Source organism: Sus scrofa, chromosome 3 (assembly GCF_000003025.6).
Source record: "Sus scrofa isolate TJ Tabasco breed Duroc chromosome 3, Sscrofa11.1, whole genome shotgun sequence".
Classification (NCBI taxonomy): domain Eukaryota; kingdom Metazoa; phylum Chordata; class Mammalia; order Artiodactyla; family Suidae; genus Sus; species Sus scrofa.
This window is the reverse complement of record NC_010445.4, coordinates 66,970,083-66,982,222: the sequence shown is the minus strand read 5'-3', so window position 1 is coordinate 66,982,222 and position 12,140 is coordinate 66,970,083.

Sequence of the window (12,140 nt, the reverse complement as noted above, 5' to 3'; positions counted from 1 at the left end):
AAAGGAAAAGATGAAACCTGAATTTAAAACAAAAACCATCTTTACTCCAAAACTCACACTGTGAAACACCTCATTATAATTTCCCCCTAGGGTTTTAAATTACTTTAAACGATATATTAAAAGATGGGTTAATTATGGTTTTTGTTTACATTTTCCTAAATTTCATGTATTTTGATTTTTTTCTATTGAAATATTTTTATCAGTTTAAATTGGACTCCTAACATATTCAGTTCTAAGCTCTAGAACTGATTCTCAGAAATAATTCATTATGCCTTTAATAATAGAAGAAGTAGAAAGGAAAAGATGGTAAAAAGAAATGGATGGTACACCTTACATTTTATAATGTTAGTATTTTTAACATTAATTTTTTTTTTCTTTTAGGACCATAACTGGAAGTTCCCAGGCCAGAGGCAAATCAGAGTTGCCCCTGGCCTGCCACAGCCTATGCCACAGCCACAGCAATGCCAGATCCGAGCTGTCTCTGTGACCTACACCACAGCTCACCACAATGCCGGATCCTTAACCCACTGAGTGAGGTCAGGGATCAAAACTGTGTCCTCTTGGATATTTGTCAGGTTTATTACCACTGAGCCACAACAGGAATTCCACAACATTGACTTTTTTGCCAGTAATATGTCTATGACTAATTCCAAGGTTAAAGACTCCACAGTGTAATCTCCCCTCTGACCTTATCCTAACCCCAAGGTAGTCACATAGAGAAGATAAAACTGTGAGAAGTTGGCTGTCTGAAAAGTTGAATGAAACTAGTGATCCAAAATTCAAGAAAAGAAGAAGGCAGAGAGAAATAAGGAAATAATTGGGCGAGGCCTGCCTGCCACAACTGGATAGATTACAAGGACTGATGGGCCATCAGGAGCCCTTTCCTCTTAGAATTAAGGCTGTAGAGTCTTAGCCACTCCCTCACTGCCAGTGGGTAGGATGGCTCAATATGGTCCAGTGCACTGGGAAAGAAATGATATAATCATCTAAATAAATCATAGATTATATTTCAAATATTATTTTTATAATATGACTGTTGACTTGAGTCCTGATTCTGTCATTACTTATTGAAACATCTTAAGAAAGATACTTAATCTCTACCTAGGTTTCCTCATGAGGAAAATAGGGGCTCATAATAGAGTCTGCTTCATTAAGTGATTGAGAAGAGCAGATGTGTTCATACAAATAAAATGTATAAACAGAAAGATGTCTAGTTCATAGTAAGTACTCAGTGATTGCTAACTATAATGTTTATTAGCTATTTCTTTCTTTTATTACAGACCACACTGTATGGAAAGACAAGCCTGGCACAATTCTTGGCACAGAGAAGGTGCTCAGCAAATGTCACTGAATTAAATAATATATTTAAATGTCTCCTCTTGAAATCACTTAACTATTCGTAAAAATGTTGTGTTTATTATTAAAAATCCATTAGGTTAGAAAGAATCCATATATACTCCTAGCCTTATGGATACTACTAGAAATTTTCTTTTATTATAAGTCAAAGCTAAAACTGGTTATTATATATTTTTGGGAAAACTCCCCACTGATAGTCTCTAAGATATATGAATATTTAGATTTCCAATAAAAGAACTCTGATGAGAAGGAAAGATTTGGCTCTGGCAGCTCTTCTAAAAGAATTCTGAACTACCTGCCTGACAAGTCATTACTAACAAAAATGCTTGGTTAAGACATGATTTGTTGTCAGTAATAGGACTGCCTTTCAAAGCAGGTCTTGTAGATTTTCAACCACCAGATTAAGCTCAAGAAAACTTGGTGTTTAATTGTATTCTCTCTCTCTCTTTCACGAATTGTATCCTTCTGTATTTCTGTGTTAGAAGGACATAAAATGAAATCTCTTAAGAATGAAGCATACAAGCAAGTTTGGTCTCATGTTATTCACTCCAATTTTCTAGAAGTTTAGCCAAAAGGGATACATTTGGAGTTGTTCCTACCTCACACTCCAACCTTGAGAAATGCACTTCTCTTTGTTATATAAATATCCTCCTCCTCTACCTGAAAGAGACAGCTTGAGTTTACTTGAATCCACCAGCTCTCCTCTAAGTGATAAGGAACAGTGCACAGCTTGCATATGCTCAGTACCATTCACTAGAGCTGTGAACACTGACAGGCTCCCCAGCCCCCTCCTTCCTCTCAGCTGCCAGGAGAATTTGCTGCTGCCAGAGTCTGTAGCTGTTTCACAAGTTTTCCTTACACTTGTTCTTCTTCCAGAAAGGCATTATATTTCATGAAAGAAGCCTGATCTGGCAGCTAGAAACAAGAAAGTAGAAGGACAAAATATCAATGTTATAGCTTTATTGGAAATAAACTAATAAAAGCAGAGGTACAGCTGTGTTGGGAGAAAGCATTCTCTAGCCCAGAACTGGGCTACTTCATCTGCCATCCAATTTATAGTCCCTTGGGCCAAGGCAAGACGTTGAGTATAAAGTTATTATATTAAATTAGGTGACCCCTTAAGTCTTTTCTCATTCAAAAATTATACTAATTCAACTAAACATTGGAGTTTTCAGTAAGAAAAATTCAATGTGCCCTGAAGCCTATATGGATTTGCTATATAGACTAGTATGAAAATAATTTAGTCAAGTAACTTAATTTTACAAAGAATAAAACTAAAATCCAAAAAAAGTTAAGTAGCATAGATTTAGGATTATAATTTAGATAATCTAATTTTCAATCTTTTGTTCTTTTCATAAAACTTTATCAAAATTTCCAGTGGACTTTTACCAGGCATTTTCTGGCAACTTGTGGAATGTAAGACTGAAGGGAAAAAAAGAGAAATCTTTCTGAAGTCACTGAATTCATTTTGTGGAACTCATCCTATATCAAGGTCCTAAAGCATTCAAACCAATGGGTGTTGGCTTTTGAGGCTGGTTTATTTCACATTCACAGGAATGTATACAGGACAGGTGACAGACTAGAGATGTTCAAAGTCACAGGTTACAAATATAATACATATATCTTAAGGTAATTCTGGGGAAATTTTACCTCTGGATAGTATTTTTAGTAAAGGCAAGCAGCTGAGGATTATATTTTGAAAGAGATTTCCTATCCTTTTGTATCCAAGGTCATATTTGTATTCTTGAATTTCAAGAATGTATTCAGGGTGCTTACTCTACATGATTTTATTTCACAATAGATTCACTTTTACAATTTTAACTCTTAGAAATTTGTTCTCTAGGGCCACAAATGTAGAAAATCTAGAATGACTATTTCCTTCCAAACACCTATTCTGGGCATCTGGGCTGAAATGAAAACTCTGGTATAAAATAAATCACTAGAGGTGATCACCGTGGTCTCTCAAATAAGTCAAGGCATCTCTGTCCAAGTTTTCTCATGTATAGATCATGAAGACAAGAAGCCAGTCTATGAATAGTAGCTAGTGTAGAGCTATAGATCATTAATAGAGCAAAACTGTGTGTATATAAAGAATGAAAAAGAAATACGTAATTGAACTAGATCTGGTCAAAAGTAATGAGGTACTCTGTGAGAAGGGGATGAAGTTAGTTAAATGAGTAAATTGTCAAAAAAAAAAAAGAATAATATTCAAATGAAAAAATTCTCCCAGCCTGGGATAAACCATTCCCAGAATAGATAGACTATATCAGTTTAGGTTAAATTATGATACTGTAACAAATATCTCAGAAATCTCAGCAACTCACAACAAAGGTTTGTCTACTATTGGCTGGCTCTGACTCTGTTTCATGTAATTTTATTCCAATTTTCAGGCTTAGAGAGGAGCCTTTCTGAAAGACATTACCAATCTAATATGGAATATATAAGTTGGAGTTAATGCAGAAATAATTTGTGGGGAATGAGTGTTGGCATTTTCTCTTAAGTATCATTGTTAATTGATTAGCTAACATAAGTTGTGTGTTTGTGTTTGAGGCCCAGAATGTTGGAATGACACTCCAAAGAGAGGACCACCACAGTAAGGAATGCCCAGGAAGAGACAATAAGTATGTTGAACCATAACACAGTTTACATTAACCTATATGTCAGAAGTGAGATGACTTACATTTGAAAATGTCATGCAGCCTTACATCCCCTCCCAATAAAAATAGCTGTGAAAGTACATATCCCTCCCTCAAAAAATCAAGACTTACTGCCAACCAAATGCCAGACTCATGATTGATGGAGATAGACCAAGTAAACCAATTAATAGTTTGTGTGTAGTGTGATCATGTGTCCCAGTTTGCCAGGGGCAATCACCTTTTACATTCAAAAATGTGTCTTGGAGTTGTATGTTTAAATAATTTCCTAATGAAATGTCAGGGGAAAAAGTGTCCCAGACTAATGGTTGATTACATGGTCATCCCTAGGGATATCTAATTACTGTCCCAACTCCATTATGTCTCAGAAACATAGGTTTCTAAAATCATGGAATTAGGGAAACATCAGCTTACCTTAAGTTGATGTCTATGAGGGTGGAAGGACTCTTTCCCCACATATCCCTATGCCTGAATCTTTCTGGAATTTGGTAGAAATAACTTAACAAAACTAACTGTCACTATTAAACCAAGCAGAAGTAGGGAGAAGTAGTTGTAAATGGCTCTGTAAGTCAAAGGGAAAACAAGAAGAATCTTTGGAAATTGCTATCTTTATTTCCTCCCTTAAATGCAAGTATAGCAAAGCCAGACAGTTTAAGAGCAGAAAATGAGACCATTTCACAAAAGATGAGGAAAATGGCACAACTCTACAAAAGACAATTTGTTGATATTAATCACAGTTCTAAACATTGTACATGCCATTTATTTCAGCAACTTTTCTTCTAGAAATTCTTGTTAAGGCAATGATTATAGCTATAATCAAAGAAGTATTTAGGCAAATACTTTTTAATACCATTTTAAAAACACAATGCACGAGTTCCCATTGTGACGCAACAGAAATGAATCTGACTAGGAACCGTGAGGTTGCAGATTGGATCCCTGGCCTCGCTCAGCGGGTTAAGGATCTGGTGTTGTGTGAGTTGTGATGTAGAACACAGACGCGGCTTGGAACTCGCATTGCTTCGCCTGTGGCTTAGGATGGAAGCTGTAGCTCTGAATAGACCCCTAGCCTGGGAACCTCCATATGCCACTGAGTGTGGCCTTAAAAAGCAAAAATAAATAAATAATAAAAACACGATGTGCTAAGCACTCTGCACACATTTTTATCTAACAACAATCTTAAGTCCAAAAGATCATCCTCTTTCCAAGAAAGAAGACTGTGAACTAAAGATTTTTAATGTGACTTATACCATAAGCAGAAATGATAAACATTTCAATCCAGATATGTCAATCCAGACATATCAGAACTGCTTCCCTATGCTTTTCTCAGAAAATTAGATATTACCTAAAAAAGAAAAATAGCCATCTATTATCTACATTGTATTTAACATATTCTATAAGCAGATAATGACAGTTTTTAAAAAGAGTATTTTAGAAGAGGCCACTAGTACAAATGGCAAGTAGACAACTCCTGTAAACCATCTATAGGAACACTGAAAAAATAAAGCAAAAATATTAAAATTGCATCAAAATACTAGAAAACTGGCAAAGGATTATAGCAACCAAGTCAATGCTAAATGAAGACAATGGTAATTTAGAAAAGTAGAAAAGCTTTGTGGTGTTTTTACTTGCATTGTTCCACCCCCTCCTGACTAAATGACAATCTTGAAGATGGCAGCCTACTTCCCAGCATAGAACCCTGGTCCCTGGTTCCATAGGGAACAGGATAGACTTTATTATCAAATAATTTGTTTGTTTGTTTTTTGCCTTTTACAGCTGCACCCACGGCATATGGAGGTTCCGAGACTAGGGGTCAAATCGGAGCTATAGCGGCTGGCCTATGCTACAGCCGCAGCAATGTCATATCTGAGCTGTGTCTATGACCTACTACTCCACAGCTCACGGCAATGCCGGATCCTTAACCCACTAGGCAAGGCAAGGGATTGAACCTGTGTCCTCATGGATGCTAGTCAGATATGTTTCCGCTGAGCCACAATGGGAAATCCCCAAAAATTGTGTTTTTAACTATAATAGCATGTCTGGAGCTACCAGAAGACTGACACAGATCCTTGATTTTATTTTGCGTTAACATAGAACTCACACAGTGTGGAACGTGGTAGGCATTTCAAAAAAAAAAAAAATTGTAAGGCCATTGAATAATTTGCTGTGGCCTGTAGCTAAAGATTACAGTTATGATAAACAATAAAATATCTAAATTCTGAGAATAAAAGTTGAGAGTTTCTATTTAATAAAAGTTTTCTACTGTTTTTCAGAAATTCAAAGGTTCTATTGGAGAATTTAAAAATCCACATGTATTCCCAGGCAAGGCTTATGCCCATAAAATGCCTGAATGGATCCAACACTGAAGTAATACTGTATGAATATAGATTTTACAAAAGTTTTTTTGAAAAGCCACTAAATAAACAACTATAGCACGTGGAAAATAAGAAAAACAAAGCCTGAAGATGGGATGAATCTGGCTTCCAGAGTTATCACATTATATAACTCAAATGTCCAGTGATTTACAAAAAAATTACAAAGCATGAAAGGAAACAAGAAAGCATAGCCCATTCATAGAAAAAATTTCCAGAAACTATCCCTGAGGAAGTCTAGGCATTGGATTTACTAGGCAAAGACCTTAAGTCAACCATCTTAAATATGCTCAAAGAATTCAAACAATACAATCAACCAACTATATATAACATATACAGAACACTCTATCCCAAAACAACAGCATGCACATTCTTCCCAAATGCATAAGGGGTATTTTCTAGGGTAGACCATATGTTAGATCTTAATTAGAGTCTCCATAGATTTAAAATATAGATATCATATCTTCTTTGACCATACAGGTGAAAGTTATGAATAAAAAAGAAGTGGAAAACTCATCAAATTTTGGAAATTAAAACACACTCTTAAAAAACCAATAGATCAAAAGTAAATAACAAGGGAAATTAGAAAATATTTAGAAATGAATGAAAATGAAAATAAAACACACCCAAACTGTGAGATGCAGCAAATTCAGTGCCAAGGAGGAAATTTATAACTATAAATACTCATATAATAAAAGAGAAAGATCTCACATCAATAATCTAACTTTACAACTTAAGGAATGAGTAAAAAGAACAAACAATCTAGACGAAAGAAAAAAATAAAAAATTAGACCAGAGATTAATAAAATAGAGAATAGAAAAATAACAGAGAAAATCCATAAATCCAAAAGTTGGTTCTTTGAAAAAAATTAACAAAATTGGAAAGCCTTTAGGTAGACACTAAGAAAAATGAGGGAAGACTCAAATTACTAAAATTAAAAAGAAAAGTGGGGGAGTTTCCACTGTGGCTTGGCAGGTTAAGGATGCAACATTGCCTCTGTGAGGATACGGGTTTGATCCCTGGGATTGCTCAGTGGATTACAGATTTGGTGTTGCTGCAAGGCTGCATGTAGGTTGCAGATGCAGCTTGGATCTGGTGTTGCTGTTGCCTAAGTTGCAGTTTCAGCTTTAATTCAACCCCTGGCCCCAGAATTACCATATGCCACAGGTAGAATCATAAAAAGTAAAACAAAAAAACAAACAAAATAACAATAAAAGTGGGTTTGATGCTATCATTTTTATATAAAAAAGATTACATGAAAGTATTATGAAAAATTGTGTGACAAAAAATTAAATAAGCTAGGTGAAGTGGATAGATTCCTAGAACAGCAAAACAAACCAAATAAAATCACAAAGAAATAGATAACCTTAATGGACCTATAACTAGTAACCAGATTGAATCAGTAATCAAAAAATCTTCCAGTAAGAAAAGCCCAGGACCTAATGGCTTGGCTATGGAATTCTACCAAACATTTAAAAAATAACTATTATCACTCCTTCTCAAAATTTTCCAAACAACTGAAGAGGAGAAAATATTTCATAATTCATTCTATGAGAACAGCATTACCCTATACCAGAGCAAGACAAAGACAGTACTAGGAAATAAAAATATAAGCTAATACCTCTTTTGAATATTGATGCAAAAATTATCACATAAATACTAGAAAACAAAATTCAGAAGAATATTAAAAAATATTATACACCATAAACAAGTGGCATCTATTCCTAGAATGCAAGGATGGTTCAATTTACAAAACTCAATCAATATACTACACTACATTGACAGAATGAAAGGGAAAAAACACACTGATCACTTCAATACAGGAAAAAGCATTTGACAAAATTCAACACCATTTCATGTAAAAAACATTACTCAACAAATTAGGAATATAAGAAGTTTCCTCAATATAATAAAATCCTTGGGTGGGGTCTAGGCACTGAGACTCAGGCTCCAGAGACCAGTTCTAGGGAGAAAACTAGGACTGGCTGTGTGGACACAGCTGTAAGGACAAGAGAGAGATGCTCCAAGGCCTGGGGATTGGAATGCCACAGATGAGGGAACCCAGGAAGAGGTCTGGGCCCTCAGTGGAAGCAAGGCACCATTGTTTGGGAGAGCTAAAGGAGGAGGAGGGGACCACCATGGTCTACAGGTGGTGGGGGCAAACCAGTGAAGTCATCTCAGACTCCAGAGGTGGCTGTGGCTGACTACTACTATGGCTCCATGAACAGGCACCACCTGGGGCCCCAGGCACCTCAGAGGACAGCAAGAAGGAGGGCTCTACAACCAAGCACCACCTGTTGCTGCTTCCACTCCTCTGGGATCACGCATACCCTGCCGCTGCCACTTTAGATAAAAGGATTAATTCAAGAAGAAAATATTAAACTCATCAATATATATGCCTCTAGTACAGGAGCACTCAATTACACACAACAAATACTAACACACATAAGTGGAGAAATTAATGAGAATAAAATAATATTAGGAGACTTTAACACCCCACTCATATCAATAGACAGATCCTCTAGACAGAAAAACAAAGGCAGCAGAGATCCTGAATGACACAGTGGAAAAGTTAGACTTAATTGATATTTTCAGGACATTACATCTGAAAACTCAGAATAGACATTCTTTTCAAGTACACATGGCATATTCTCAAGGATTGACCATATATTGGCACACAAAACTAAACTTAACAAATTTGAGTATATAAACCATTTCAAGCGTCTTCTCTGACCACAATGGTATGAAACTAGAAATCAGCGACAGGATGGAGTTCCCGTTGTGGCTCAGTGGAGACGAATTCCAACTAGGAACCATGAGGTTGCAGGATTGATCCCTGGCCTTGCTCAGTGGGTTGAGGATCTGGTATTGCCATGAGCTGTGGTGTAGGTCGCAGATGGGCTCGGATCTGGTGTAGCTGTGGCTCTGGCATAGGCTGGCAGTTACAACTCTGATTAGACTCCTAGCCTAAACAACATGCTACTAAAAAACAAATGGGTCAACAAGGAAATAAAAAGGTAAATGAAAAAATACTTCAATACAAGTAGTAATGAAAACACAACCAATTAAAAATCTATGAATGCTTCAAAAACAGTTCTTAGAGGGAAGTTCATAGCCACATGAGCCTTCCTTAAAAAAAGAAGAAAAATCTCAAATAAACATCTTAACCTACCACCTAAAAGAATTAGAAAAAGAAGAACCAACAAAACCTCGAGTCATCAAAAGGGAGGAAATCATAAAGATCAGAGAGGAAATCAGTAAAATAGAGATTCAAAAACAATAGAAAAAAAATCAATAAAATCAAGAGCTGGTTCTTTGAAAGAGTAAACAAAATTGCCAATCTCTGGCTAGACTCACCAATAAGAGGAGAGAAAGAACTCCAATAAACAAAATAATAAATAAAAAAGGAAAATCTCAACAGATACTGCAGTAATACAAAAAACTATAAAAGAATACTATGAACAACTGTATGCCAACAAATTTGACAACCTAGATGAAATGGACAACTTTCTAGAGACGGTCCACCAAAACTGAATCAAGAAGAAATAAATCAATTGAACAGCCCAATCACTGGAAATGAAGTTGAATATGTAATTAAAAAACACTCTTTCAAATAAAAGTCCAGGACCAGATGGCTTCACAGGTGAATTCTACTAAAAGTACAAAGAACTTATACTCATCTTAAACTTTTCAAAAGGTTAAAGAAGAAGGAACACTCCCAAAGACATTCTATGAAGCCAACATCAGCTTAATGCCAAAACAAGACAAAGATACTATGAAAAAAGAAAATTACAGGCTGATATCTTTGATGAATATCAATGCAAAAGTATCAACAAAACTTTAGCCAACTGAATCCAACAAAATATAAAAAAGATCATATACCATGACCAAGTGGGATTCATCCCAAGTTCACAAGGATGGTTCAACATACGCAAATCAATCAATGTCATACACCACATTAACAAAAGAAGAGTAAAACACCACATGATCATCTCAAGAGATGCAGAAAAAGTATTTGACCAAATCCAACATCCATTCATGATAAAAACTCTTACCAAAGTGGGTATAGAGGGAACACATCTTAATTTAATGAAAGCCAGTTATGACAAACATACATCCAATGTAATAGTCAATGGAGAAAAGCTGAAAGCCTTCCTGCTAAAATCTAGAACAAGAGAAGGATGACCACTCTCACCACTTTTATTCAACATGGTATTGGAAGTCCTAGCCACAGCAATCAAAATAAATAAAACATATACCAATTGGAAGAAAAGAGGTAAAACTGTCATTGTATGCAAATGACATGATACTATTATAGAAAATCCTCTTCAAAGAACATATACAAATGACCAATAAACACATAAAATGATGCTCAACATTACTAATCGTTAATGAAATGTAAATTGAAACTACAATGTGATACTACCTCATACCCACTGGGATGGCTACTATCAAACAAATAAATGGAAAATAAGTATTAGAGAAGATGTGGAGAAATTGGAATCCTTGGCACTGTTGGTAGGAATGTAAAATGGTAATCCATTGCTTACCACAGTATGGCAGCATCGCAAAAAATTAAAAACAAATAGGATAACCATATGGCCTAGCAATTCCAGTTCTGAGCTACACTCAAAAGAATTAAAAACAGAGTTTTGAAAAGATATTTGTAGGGAGTTCCCTTTGTGGCTCAGCAGTTAATGAGCCCAACTAGGATCCCTGAGGATGCAGGTTCAATCCCTGGCTTCGCTCAGTGGGTTAAGGATCCCCCATAGCCGTGAACTGTGGTATAGGTCACAGATGAAGCTCAATCCCACATTGCTGAGGCTGTGGTGTAGGCTGGCAGCTGCAGGTTCAATTCAACCCCTATCCTAGGAACTTCCATATGCTGAGGGTGTGGCCCTAAACAGCAAAAAAAAAAAAAAAAGAATATTCATATATATGTTTGAAGCAGCATTATGCATAGTAGCTACAAAGGGTAAGCAACCCAAAGTCCACTGATACATATAAGAGAATATTATCCATCCTCAAAAAGGAAGGAAATTCTAACATTTGCTGCAACTTAATGAAACTGCTAAATGAAATAAGCTAGTCACAAAAAATGATAAATTTTATGATTCCACTTACATATAGCACTTAGAATAGTTAAAATCATAGAGACAGAAGTACAATGGTGGTTTCGAGGACCTGGGGGAAGGACATGTAGGGACCTATTTTTTAATGGGCATAGAATGTCAGTTTTATAAGATGCAAAGAGTTGCAGAGATGAATGGTGCTGATGATTTTACAACATTATGAATGAGCTTAATATCACTGAACCATACACTTCAAAATGCTTAAGGTGGTATGTTTTATTTATGTGTAGTTTGCCATAATAAAATATTTTTAGAAACGAAACCAAACAGATATTCTGCAACTGAAAACCCCAATAACTAAAGTAAAAAGAAAAAAAAAAAGCAAACAAACAAAAAAACCCCTCACTAGATGGTTTTAATGGGAGATTTGAGCAAGCATAAGAAAGAATATGCAAGCTTTAAAATAGCTCAACTGAAATTGTTCAGTCTAAGTAATCTGTAGGACATAATCAATCACAGTAACATATCTAACTGAGAATCTCAGAAAGAGGGAGGAGAGAAAAAGGTGCAGAAAGAACATTCAAAGAAATGATGGCTGAAAACTTCACCTATTTGATAAAAGACATAATCTACACATCAAAGATGCTGAACGAATTTCACAAACTAAGAAAGATTCACACAGACACAT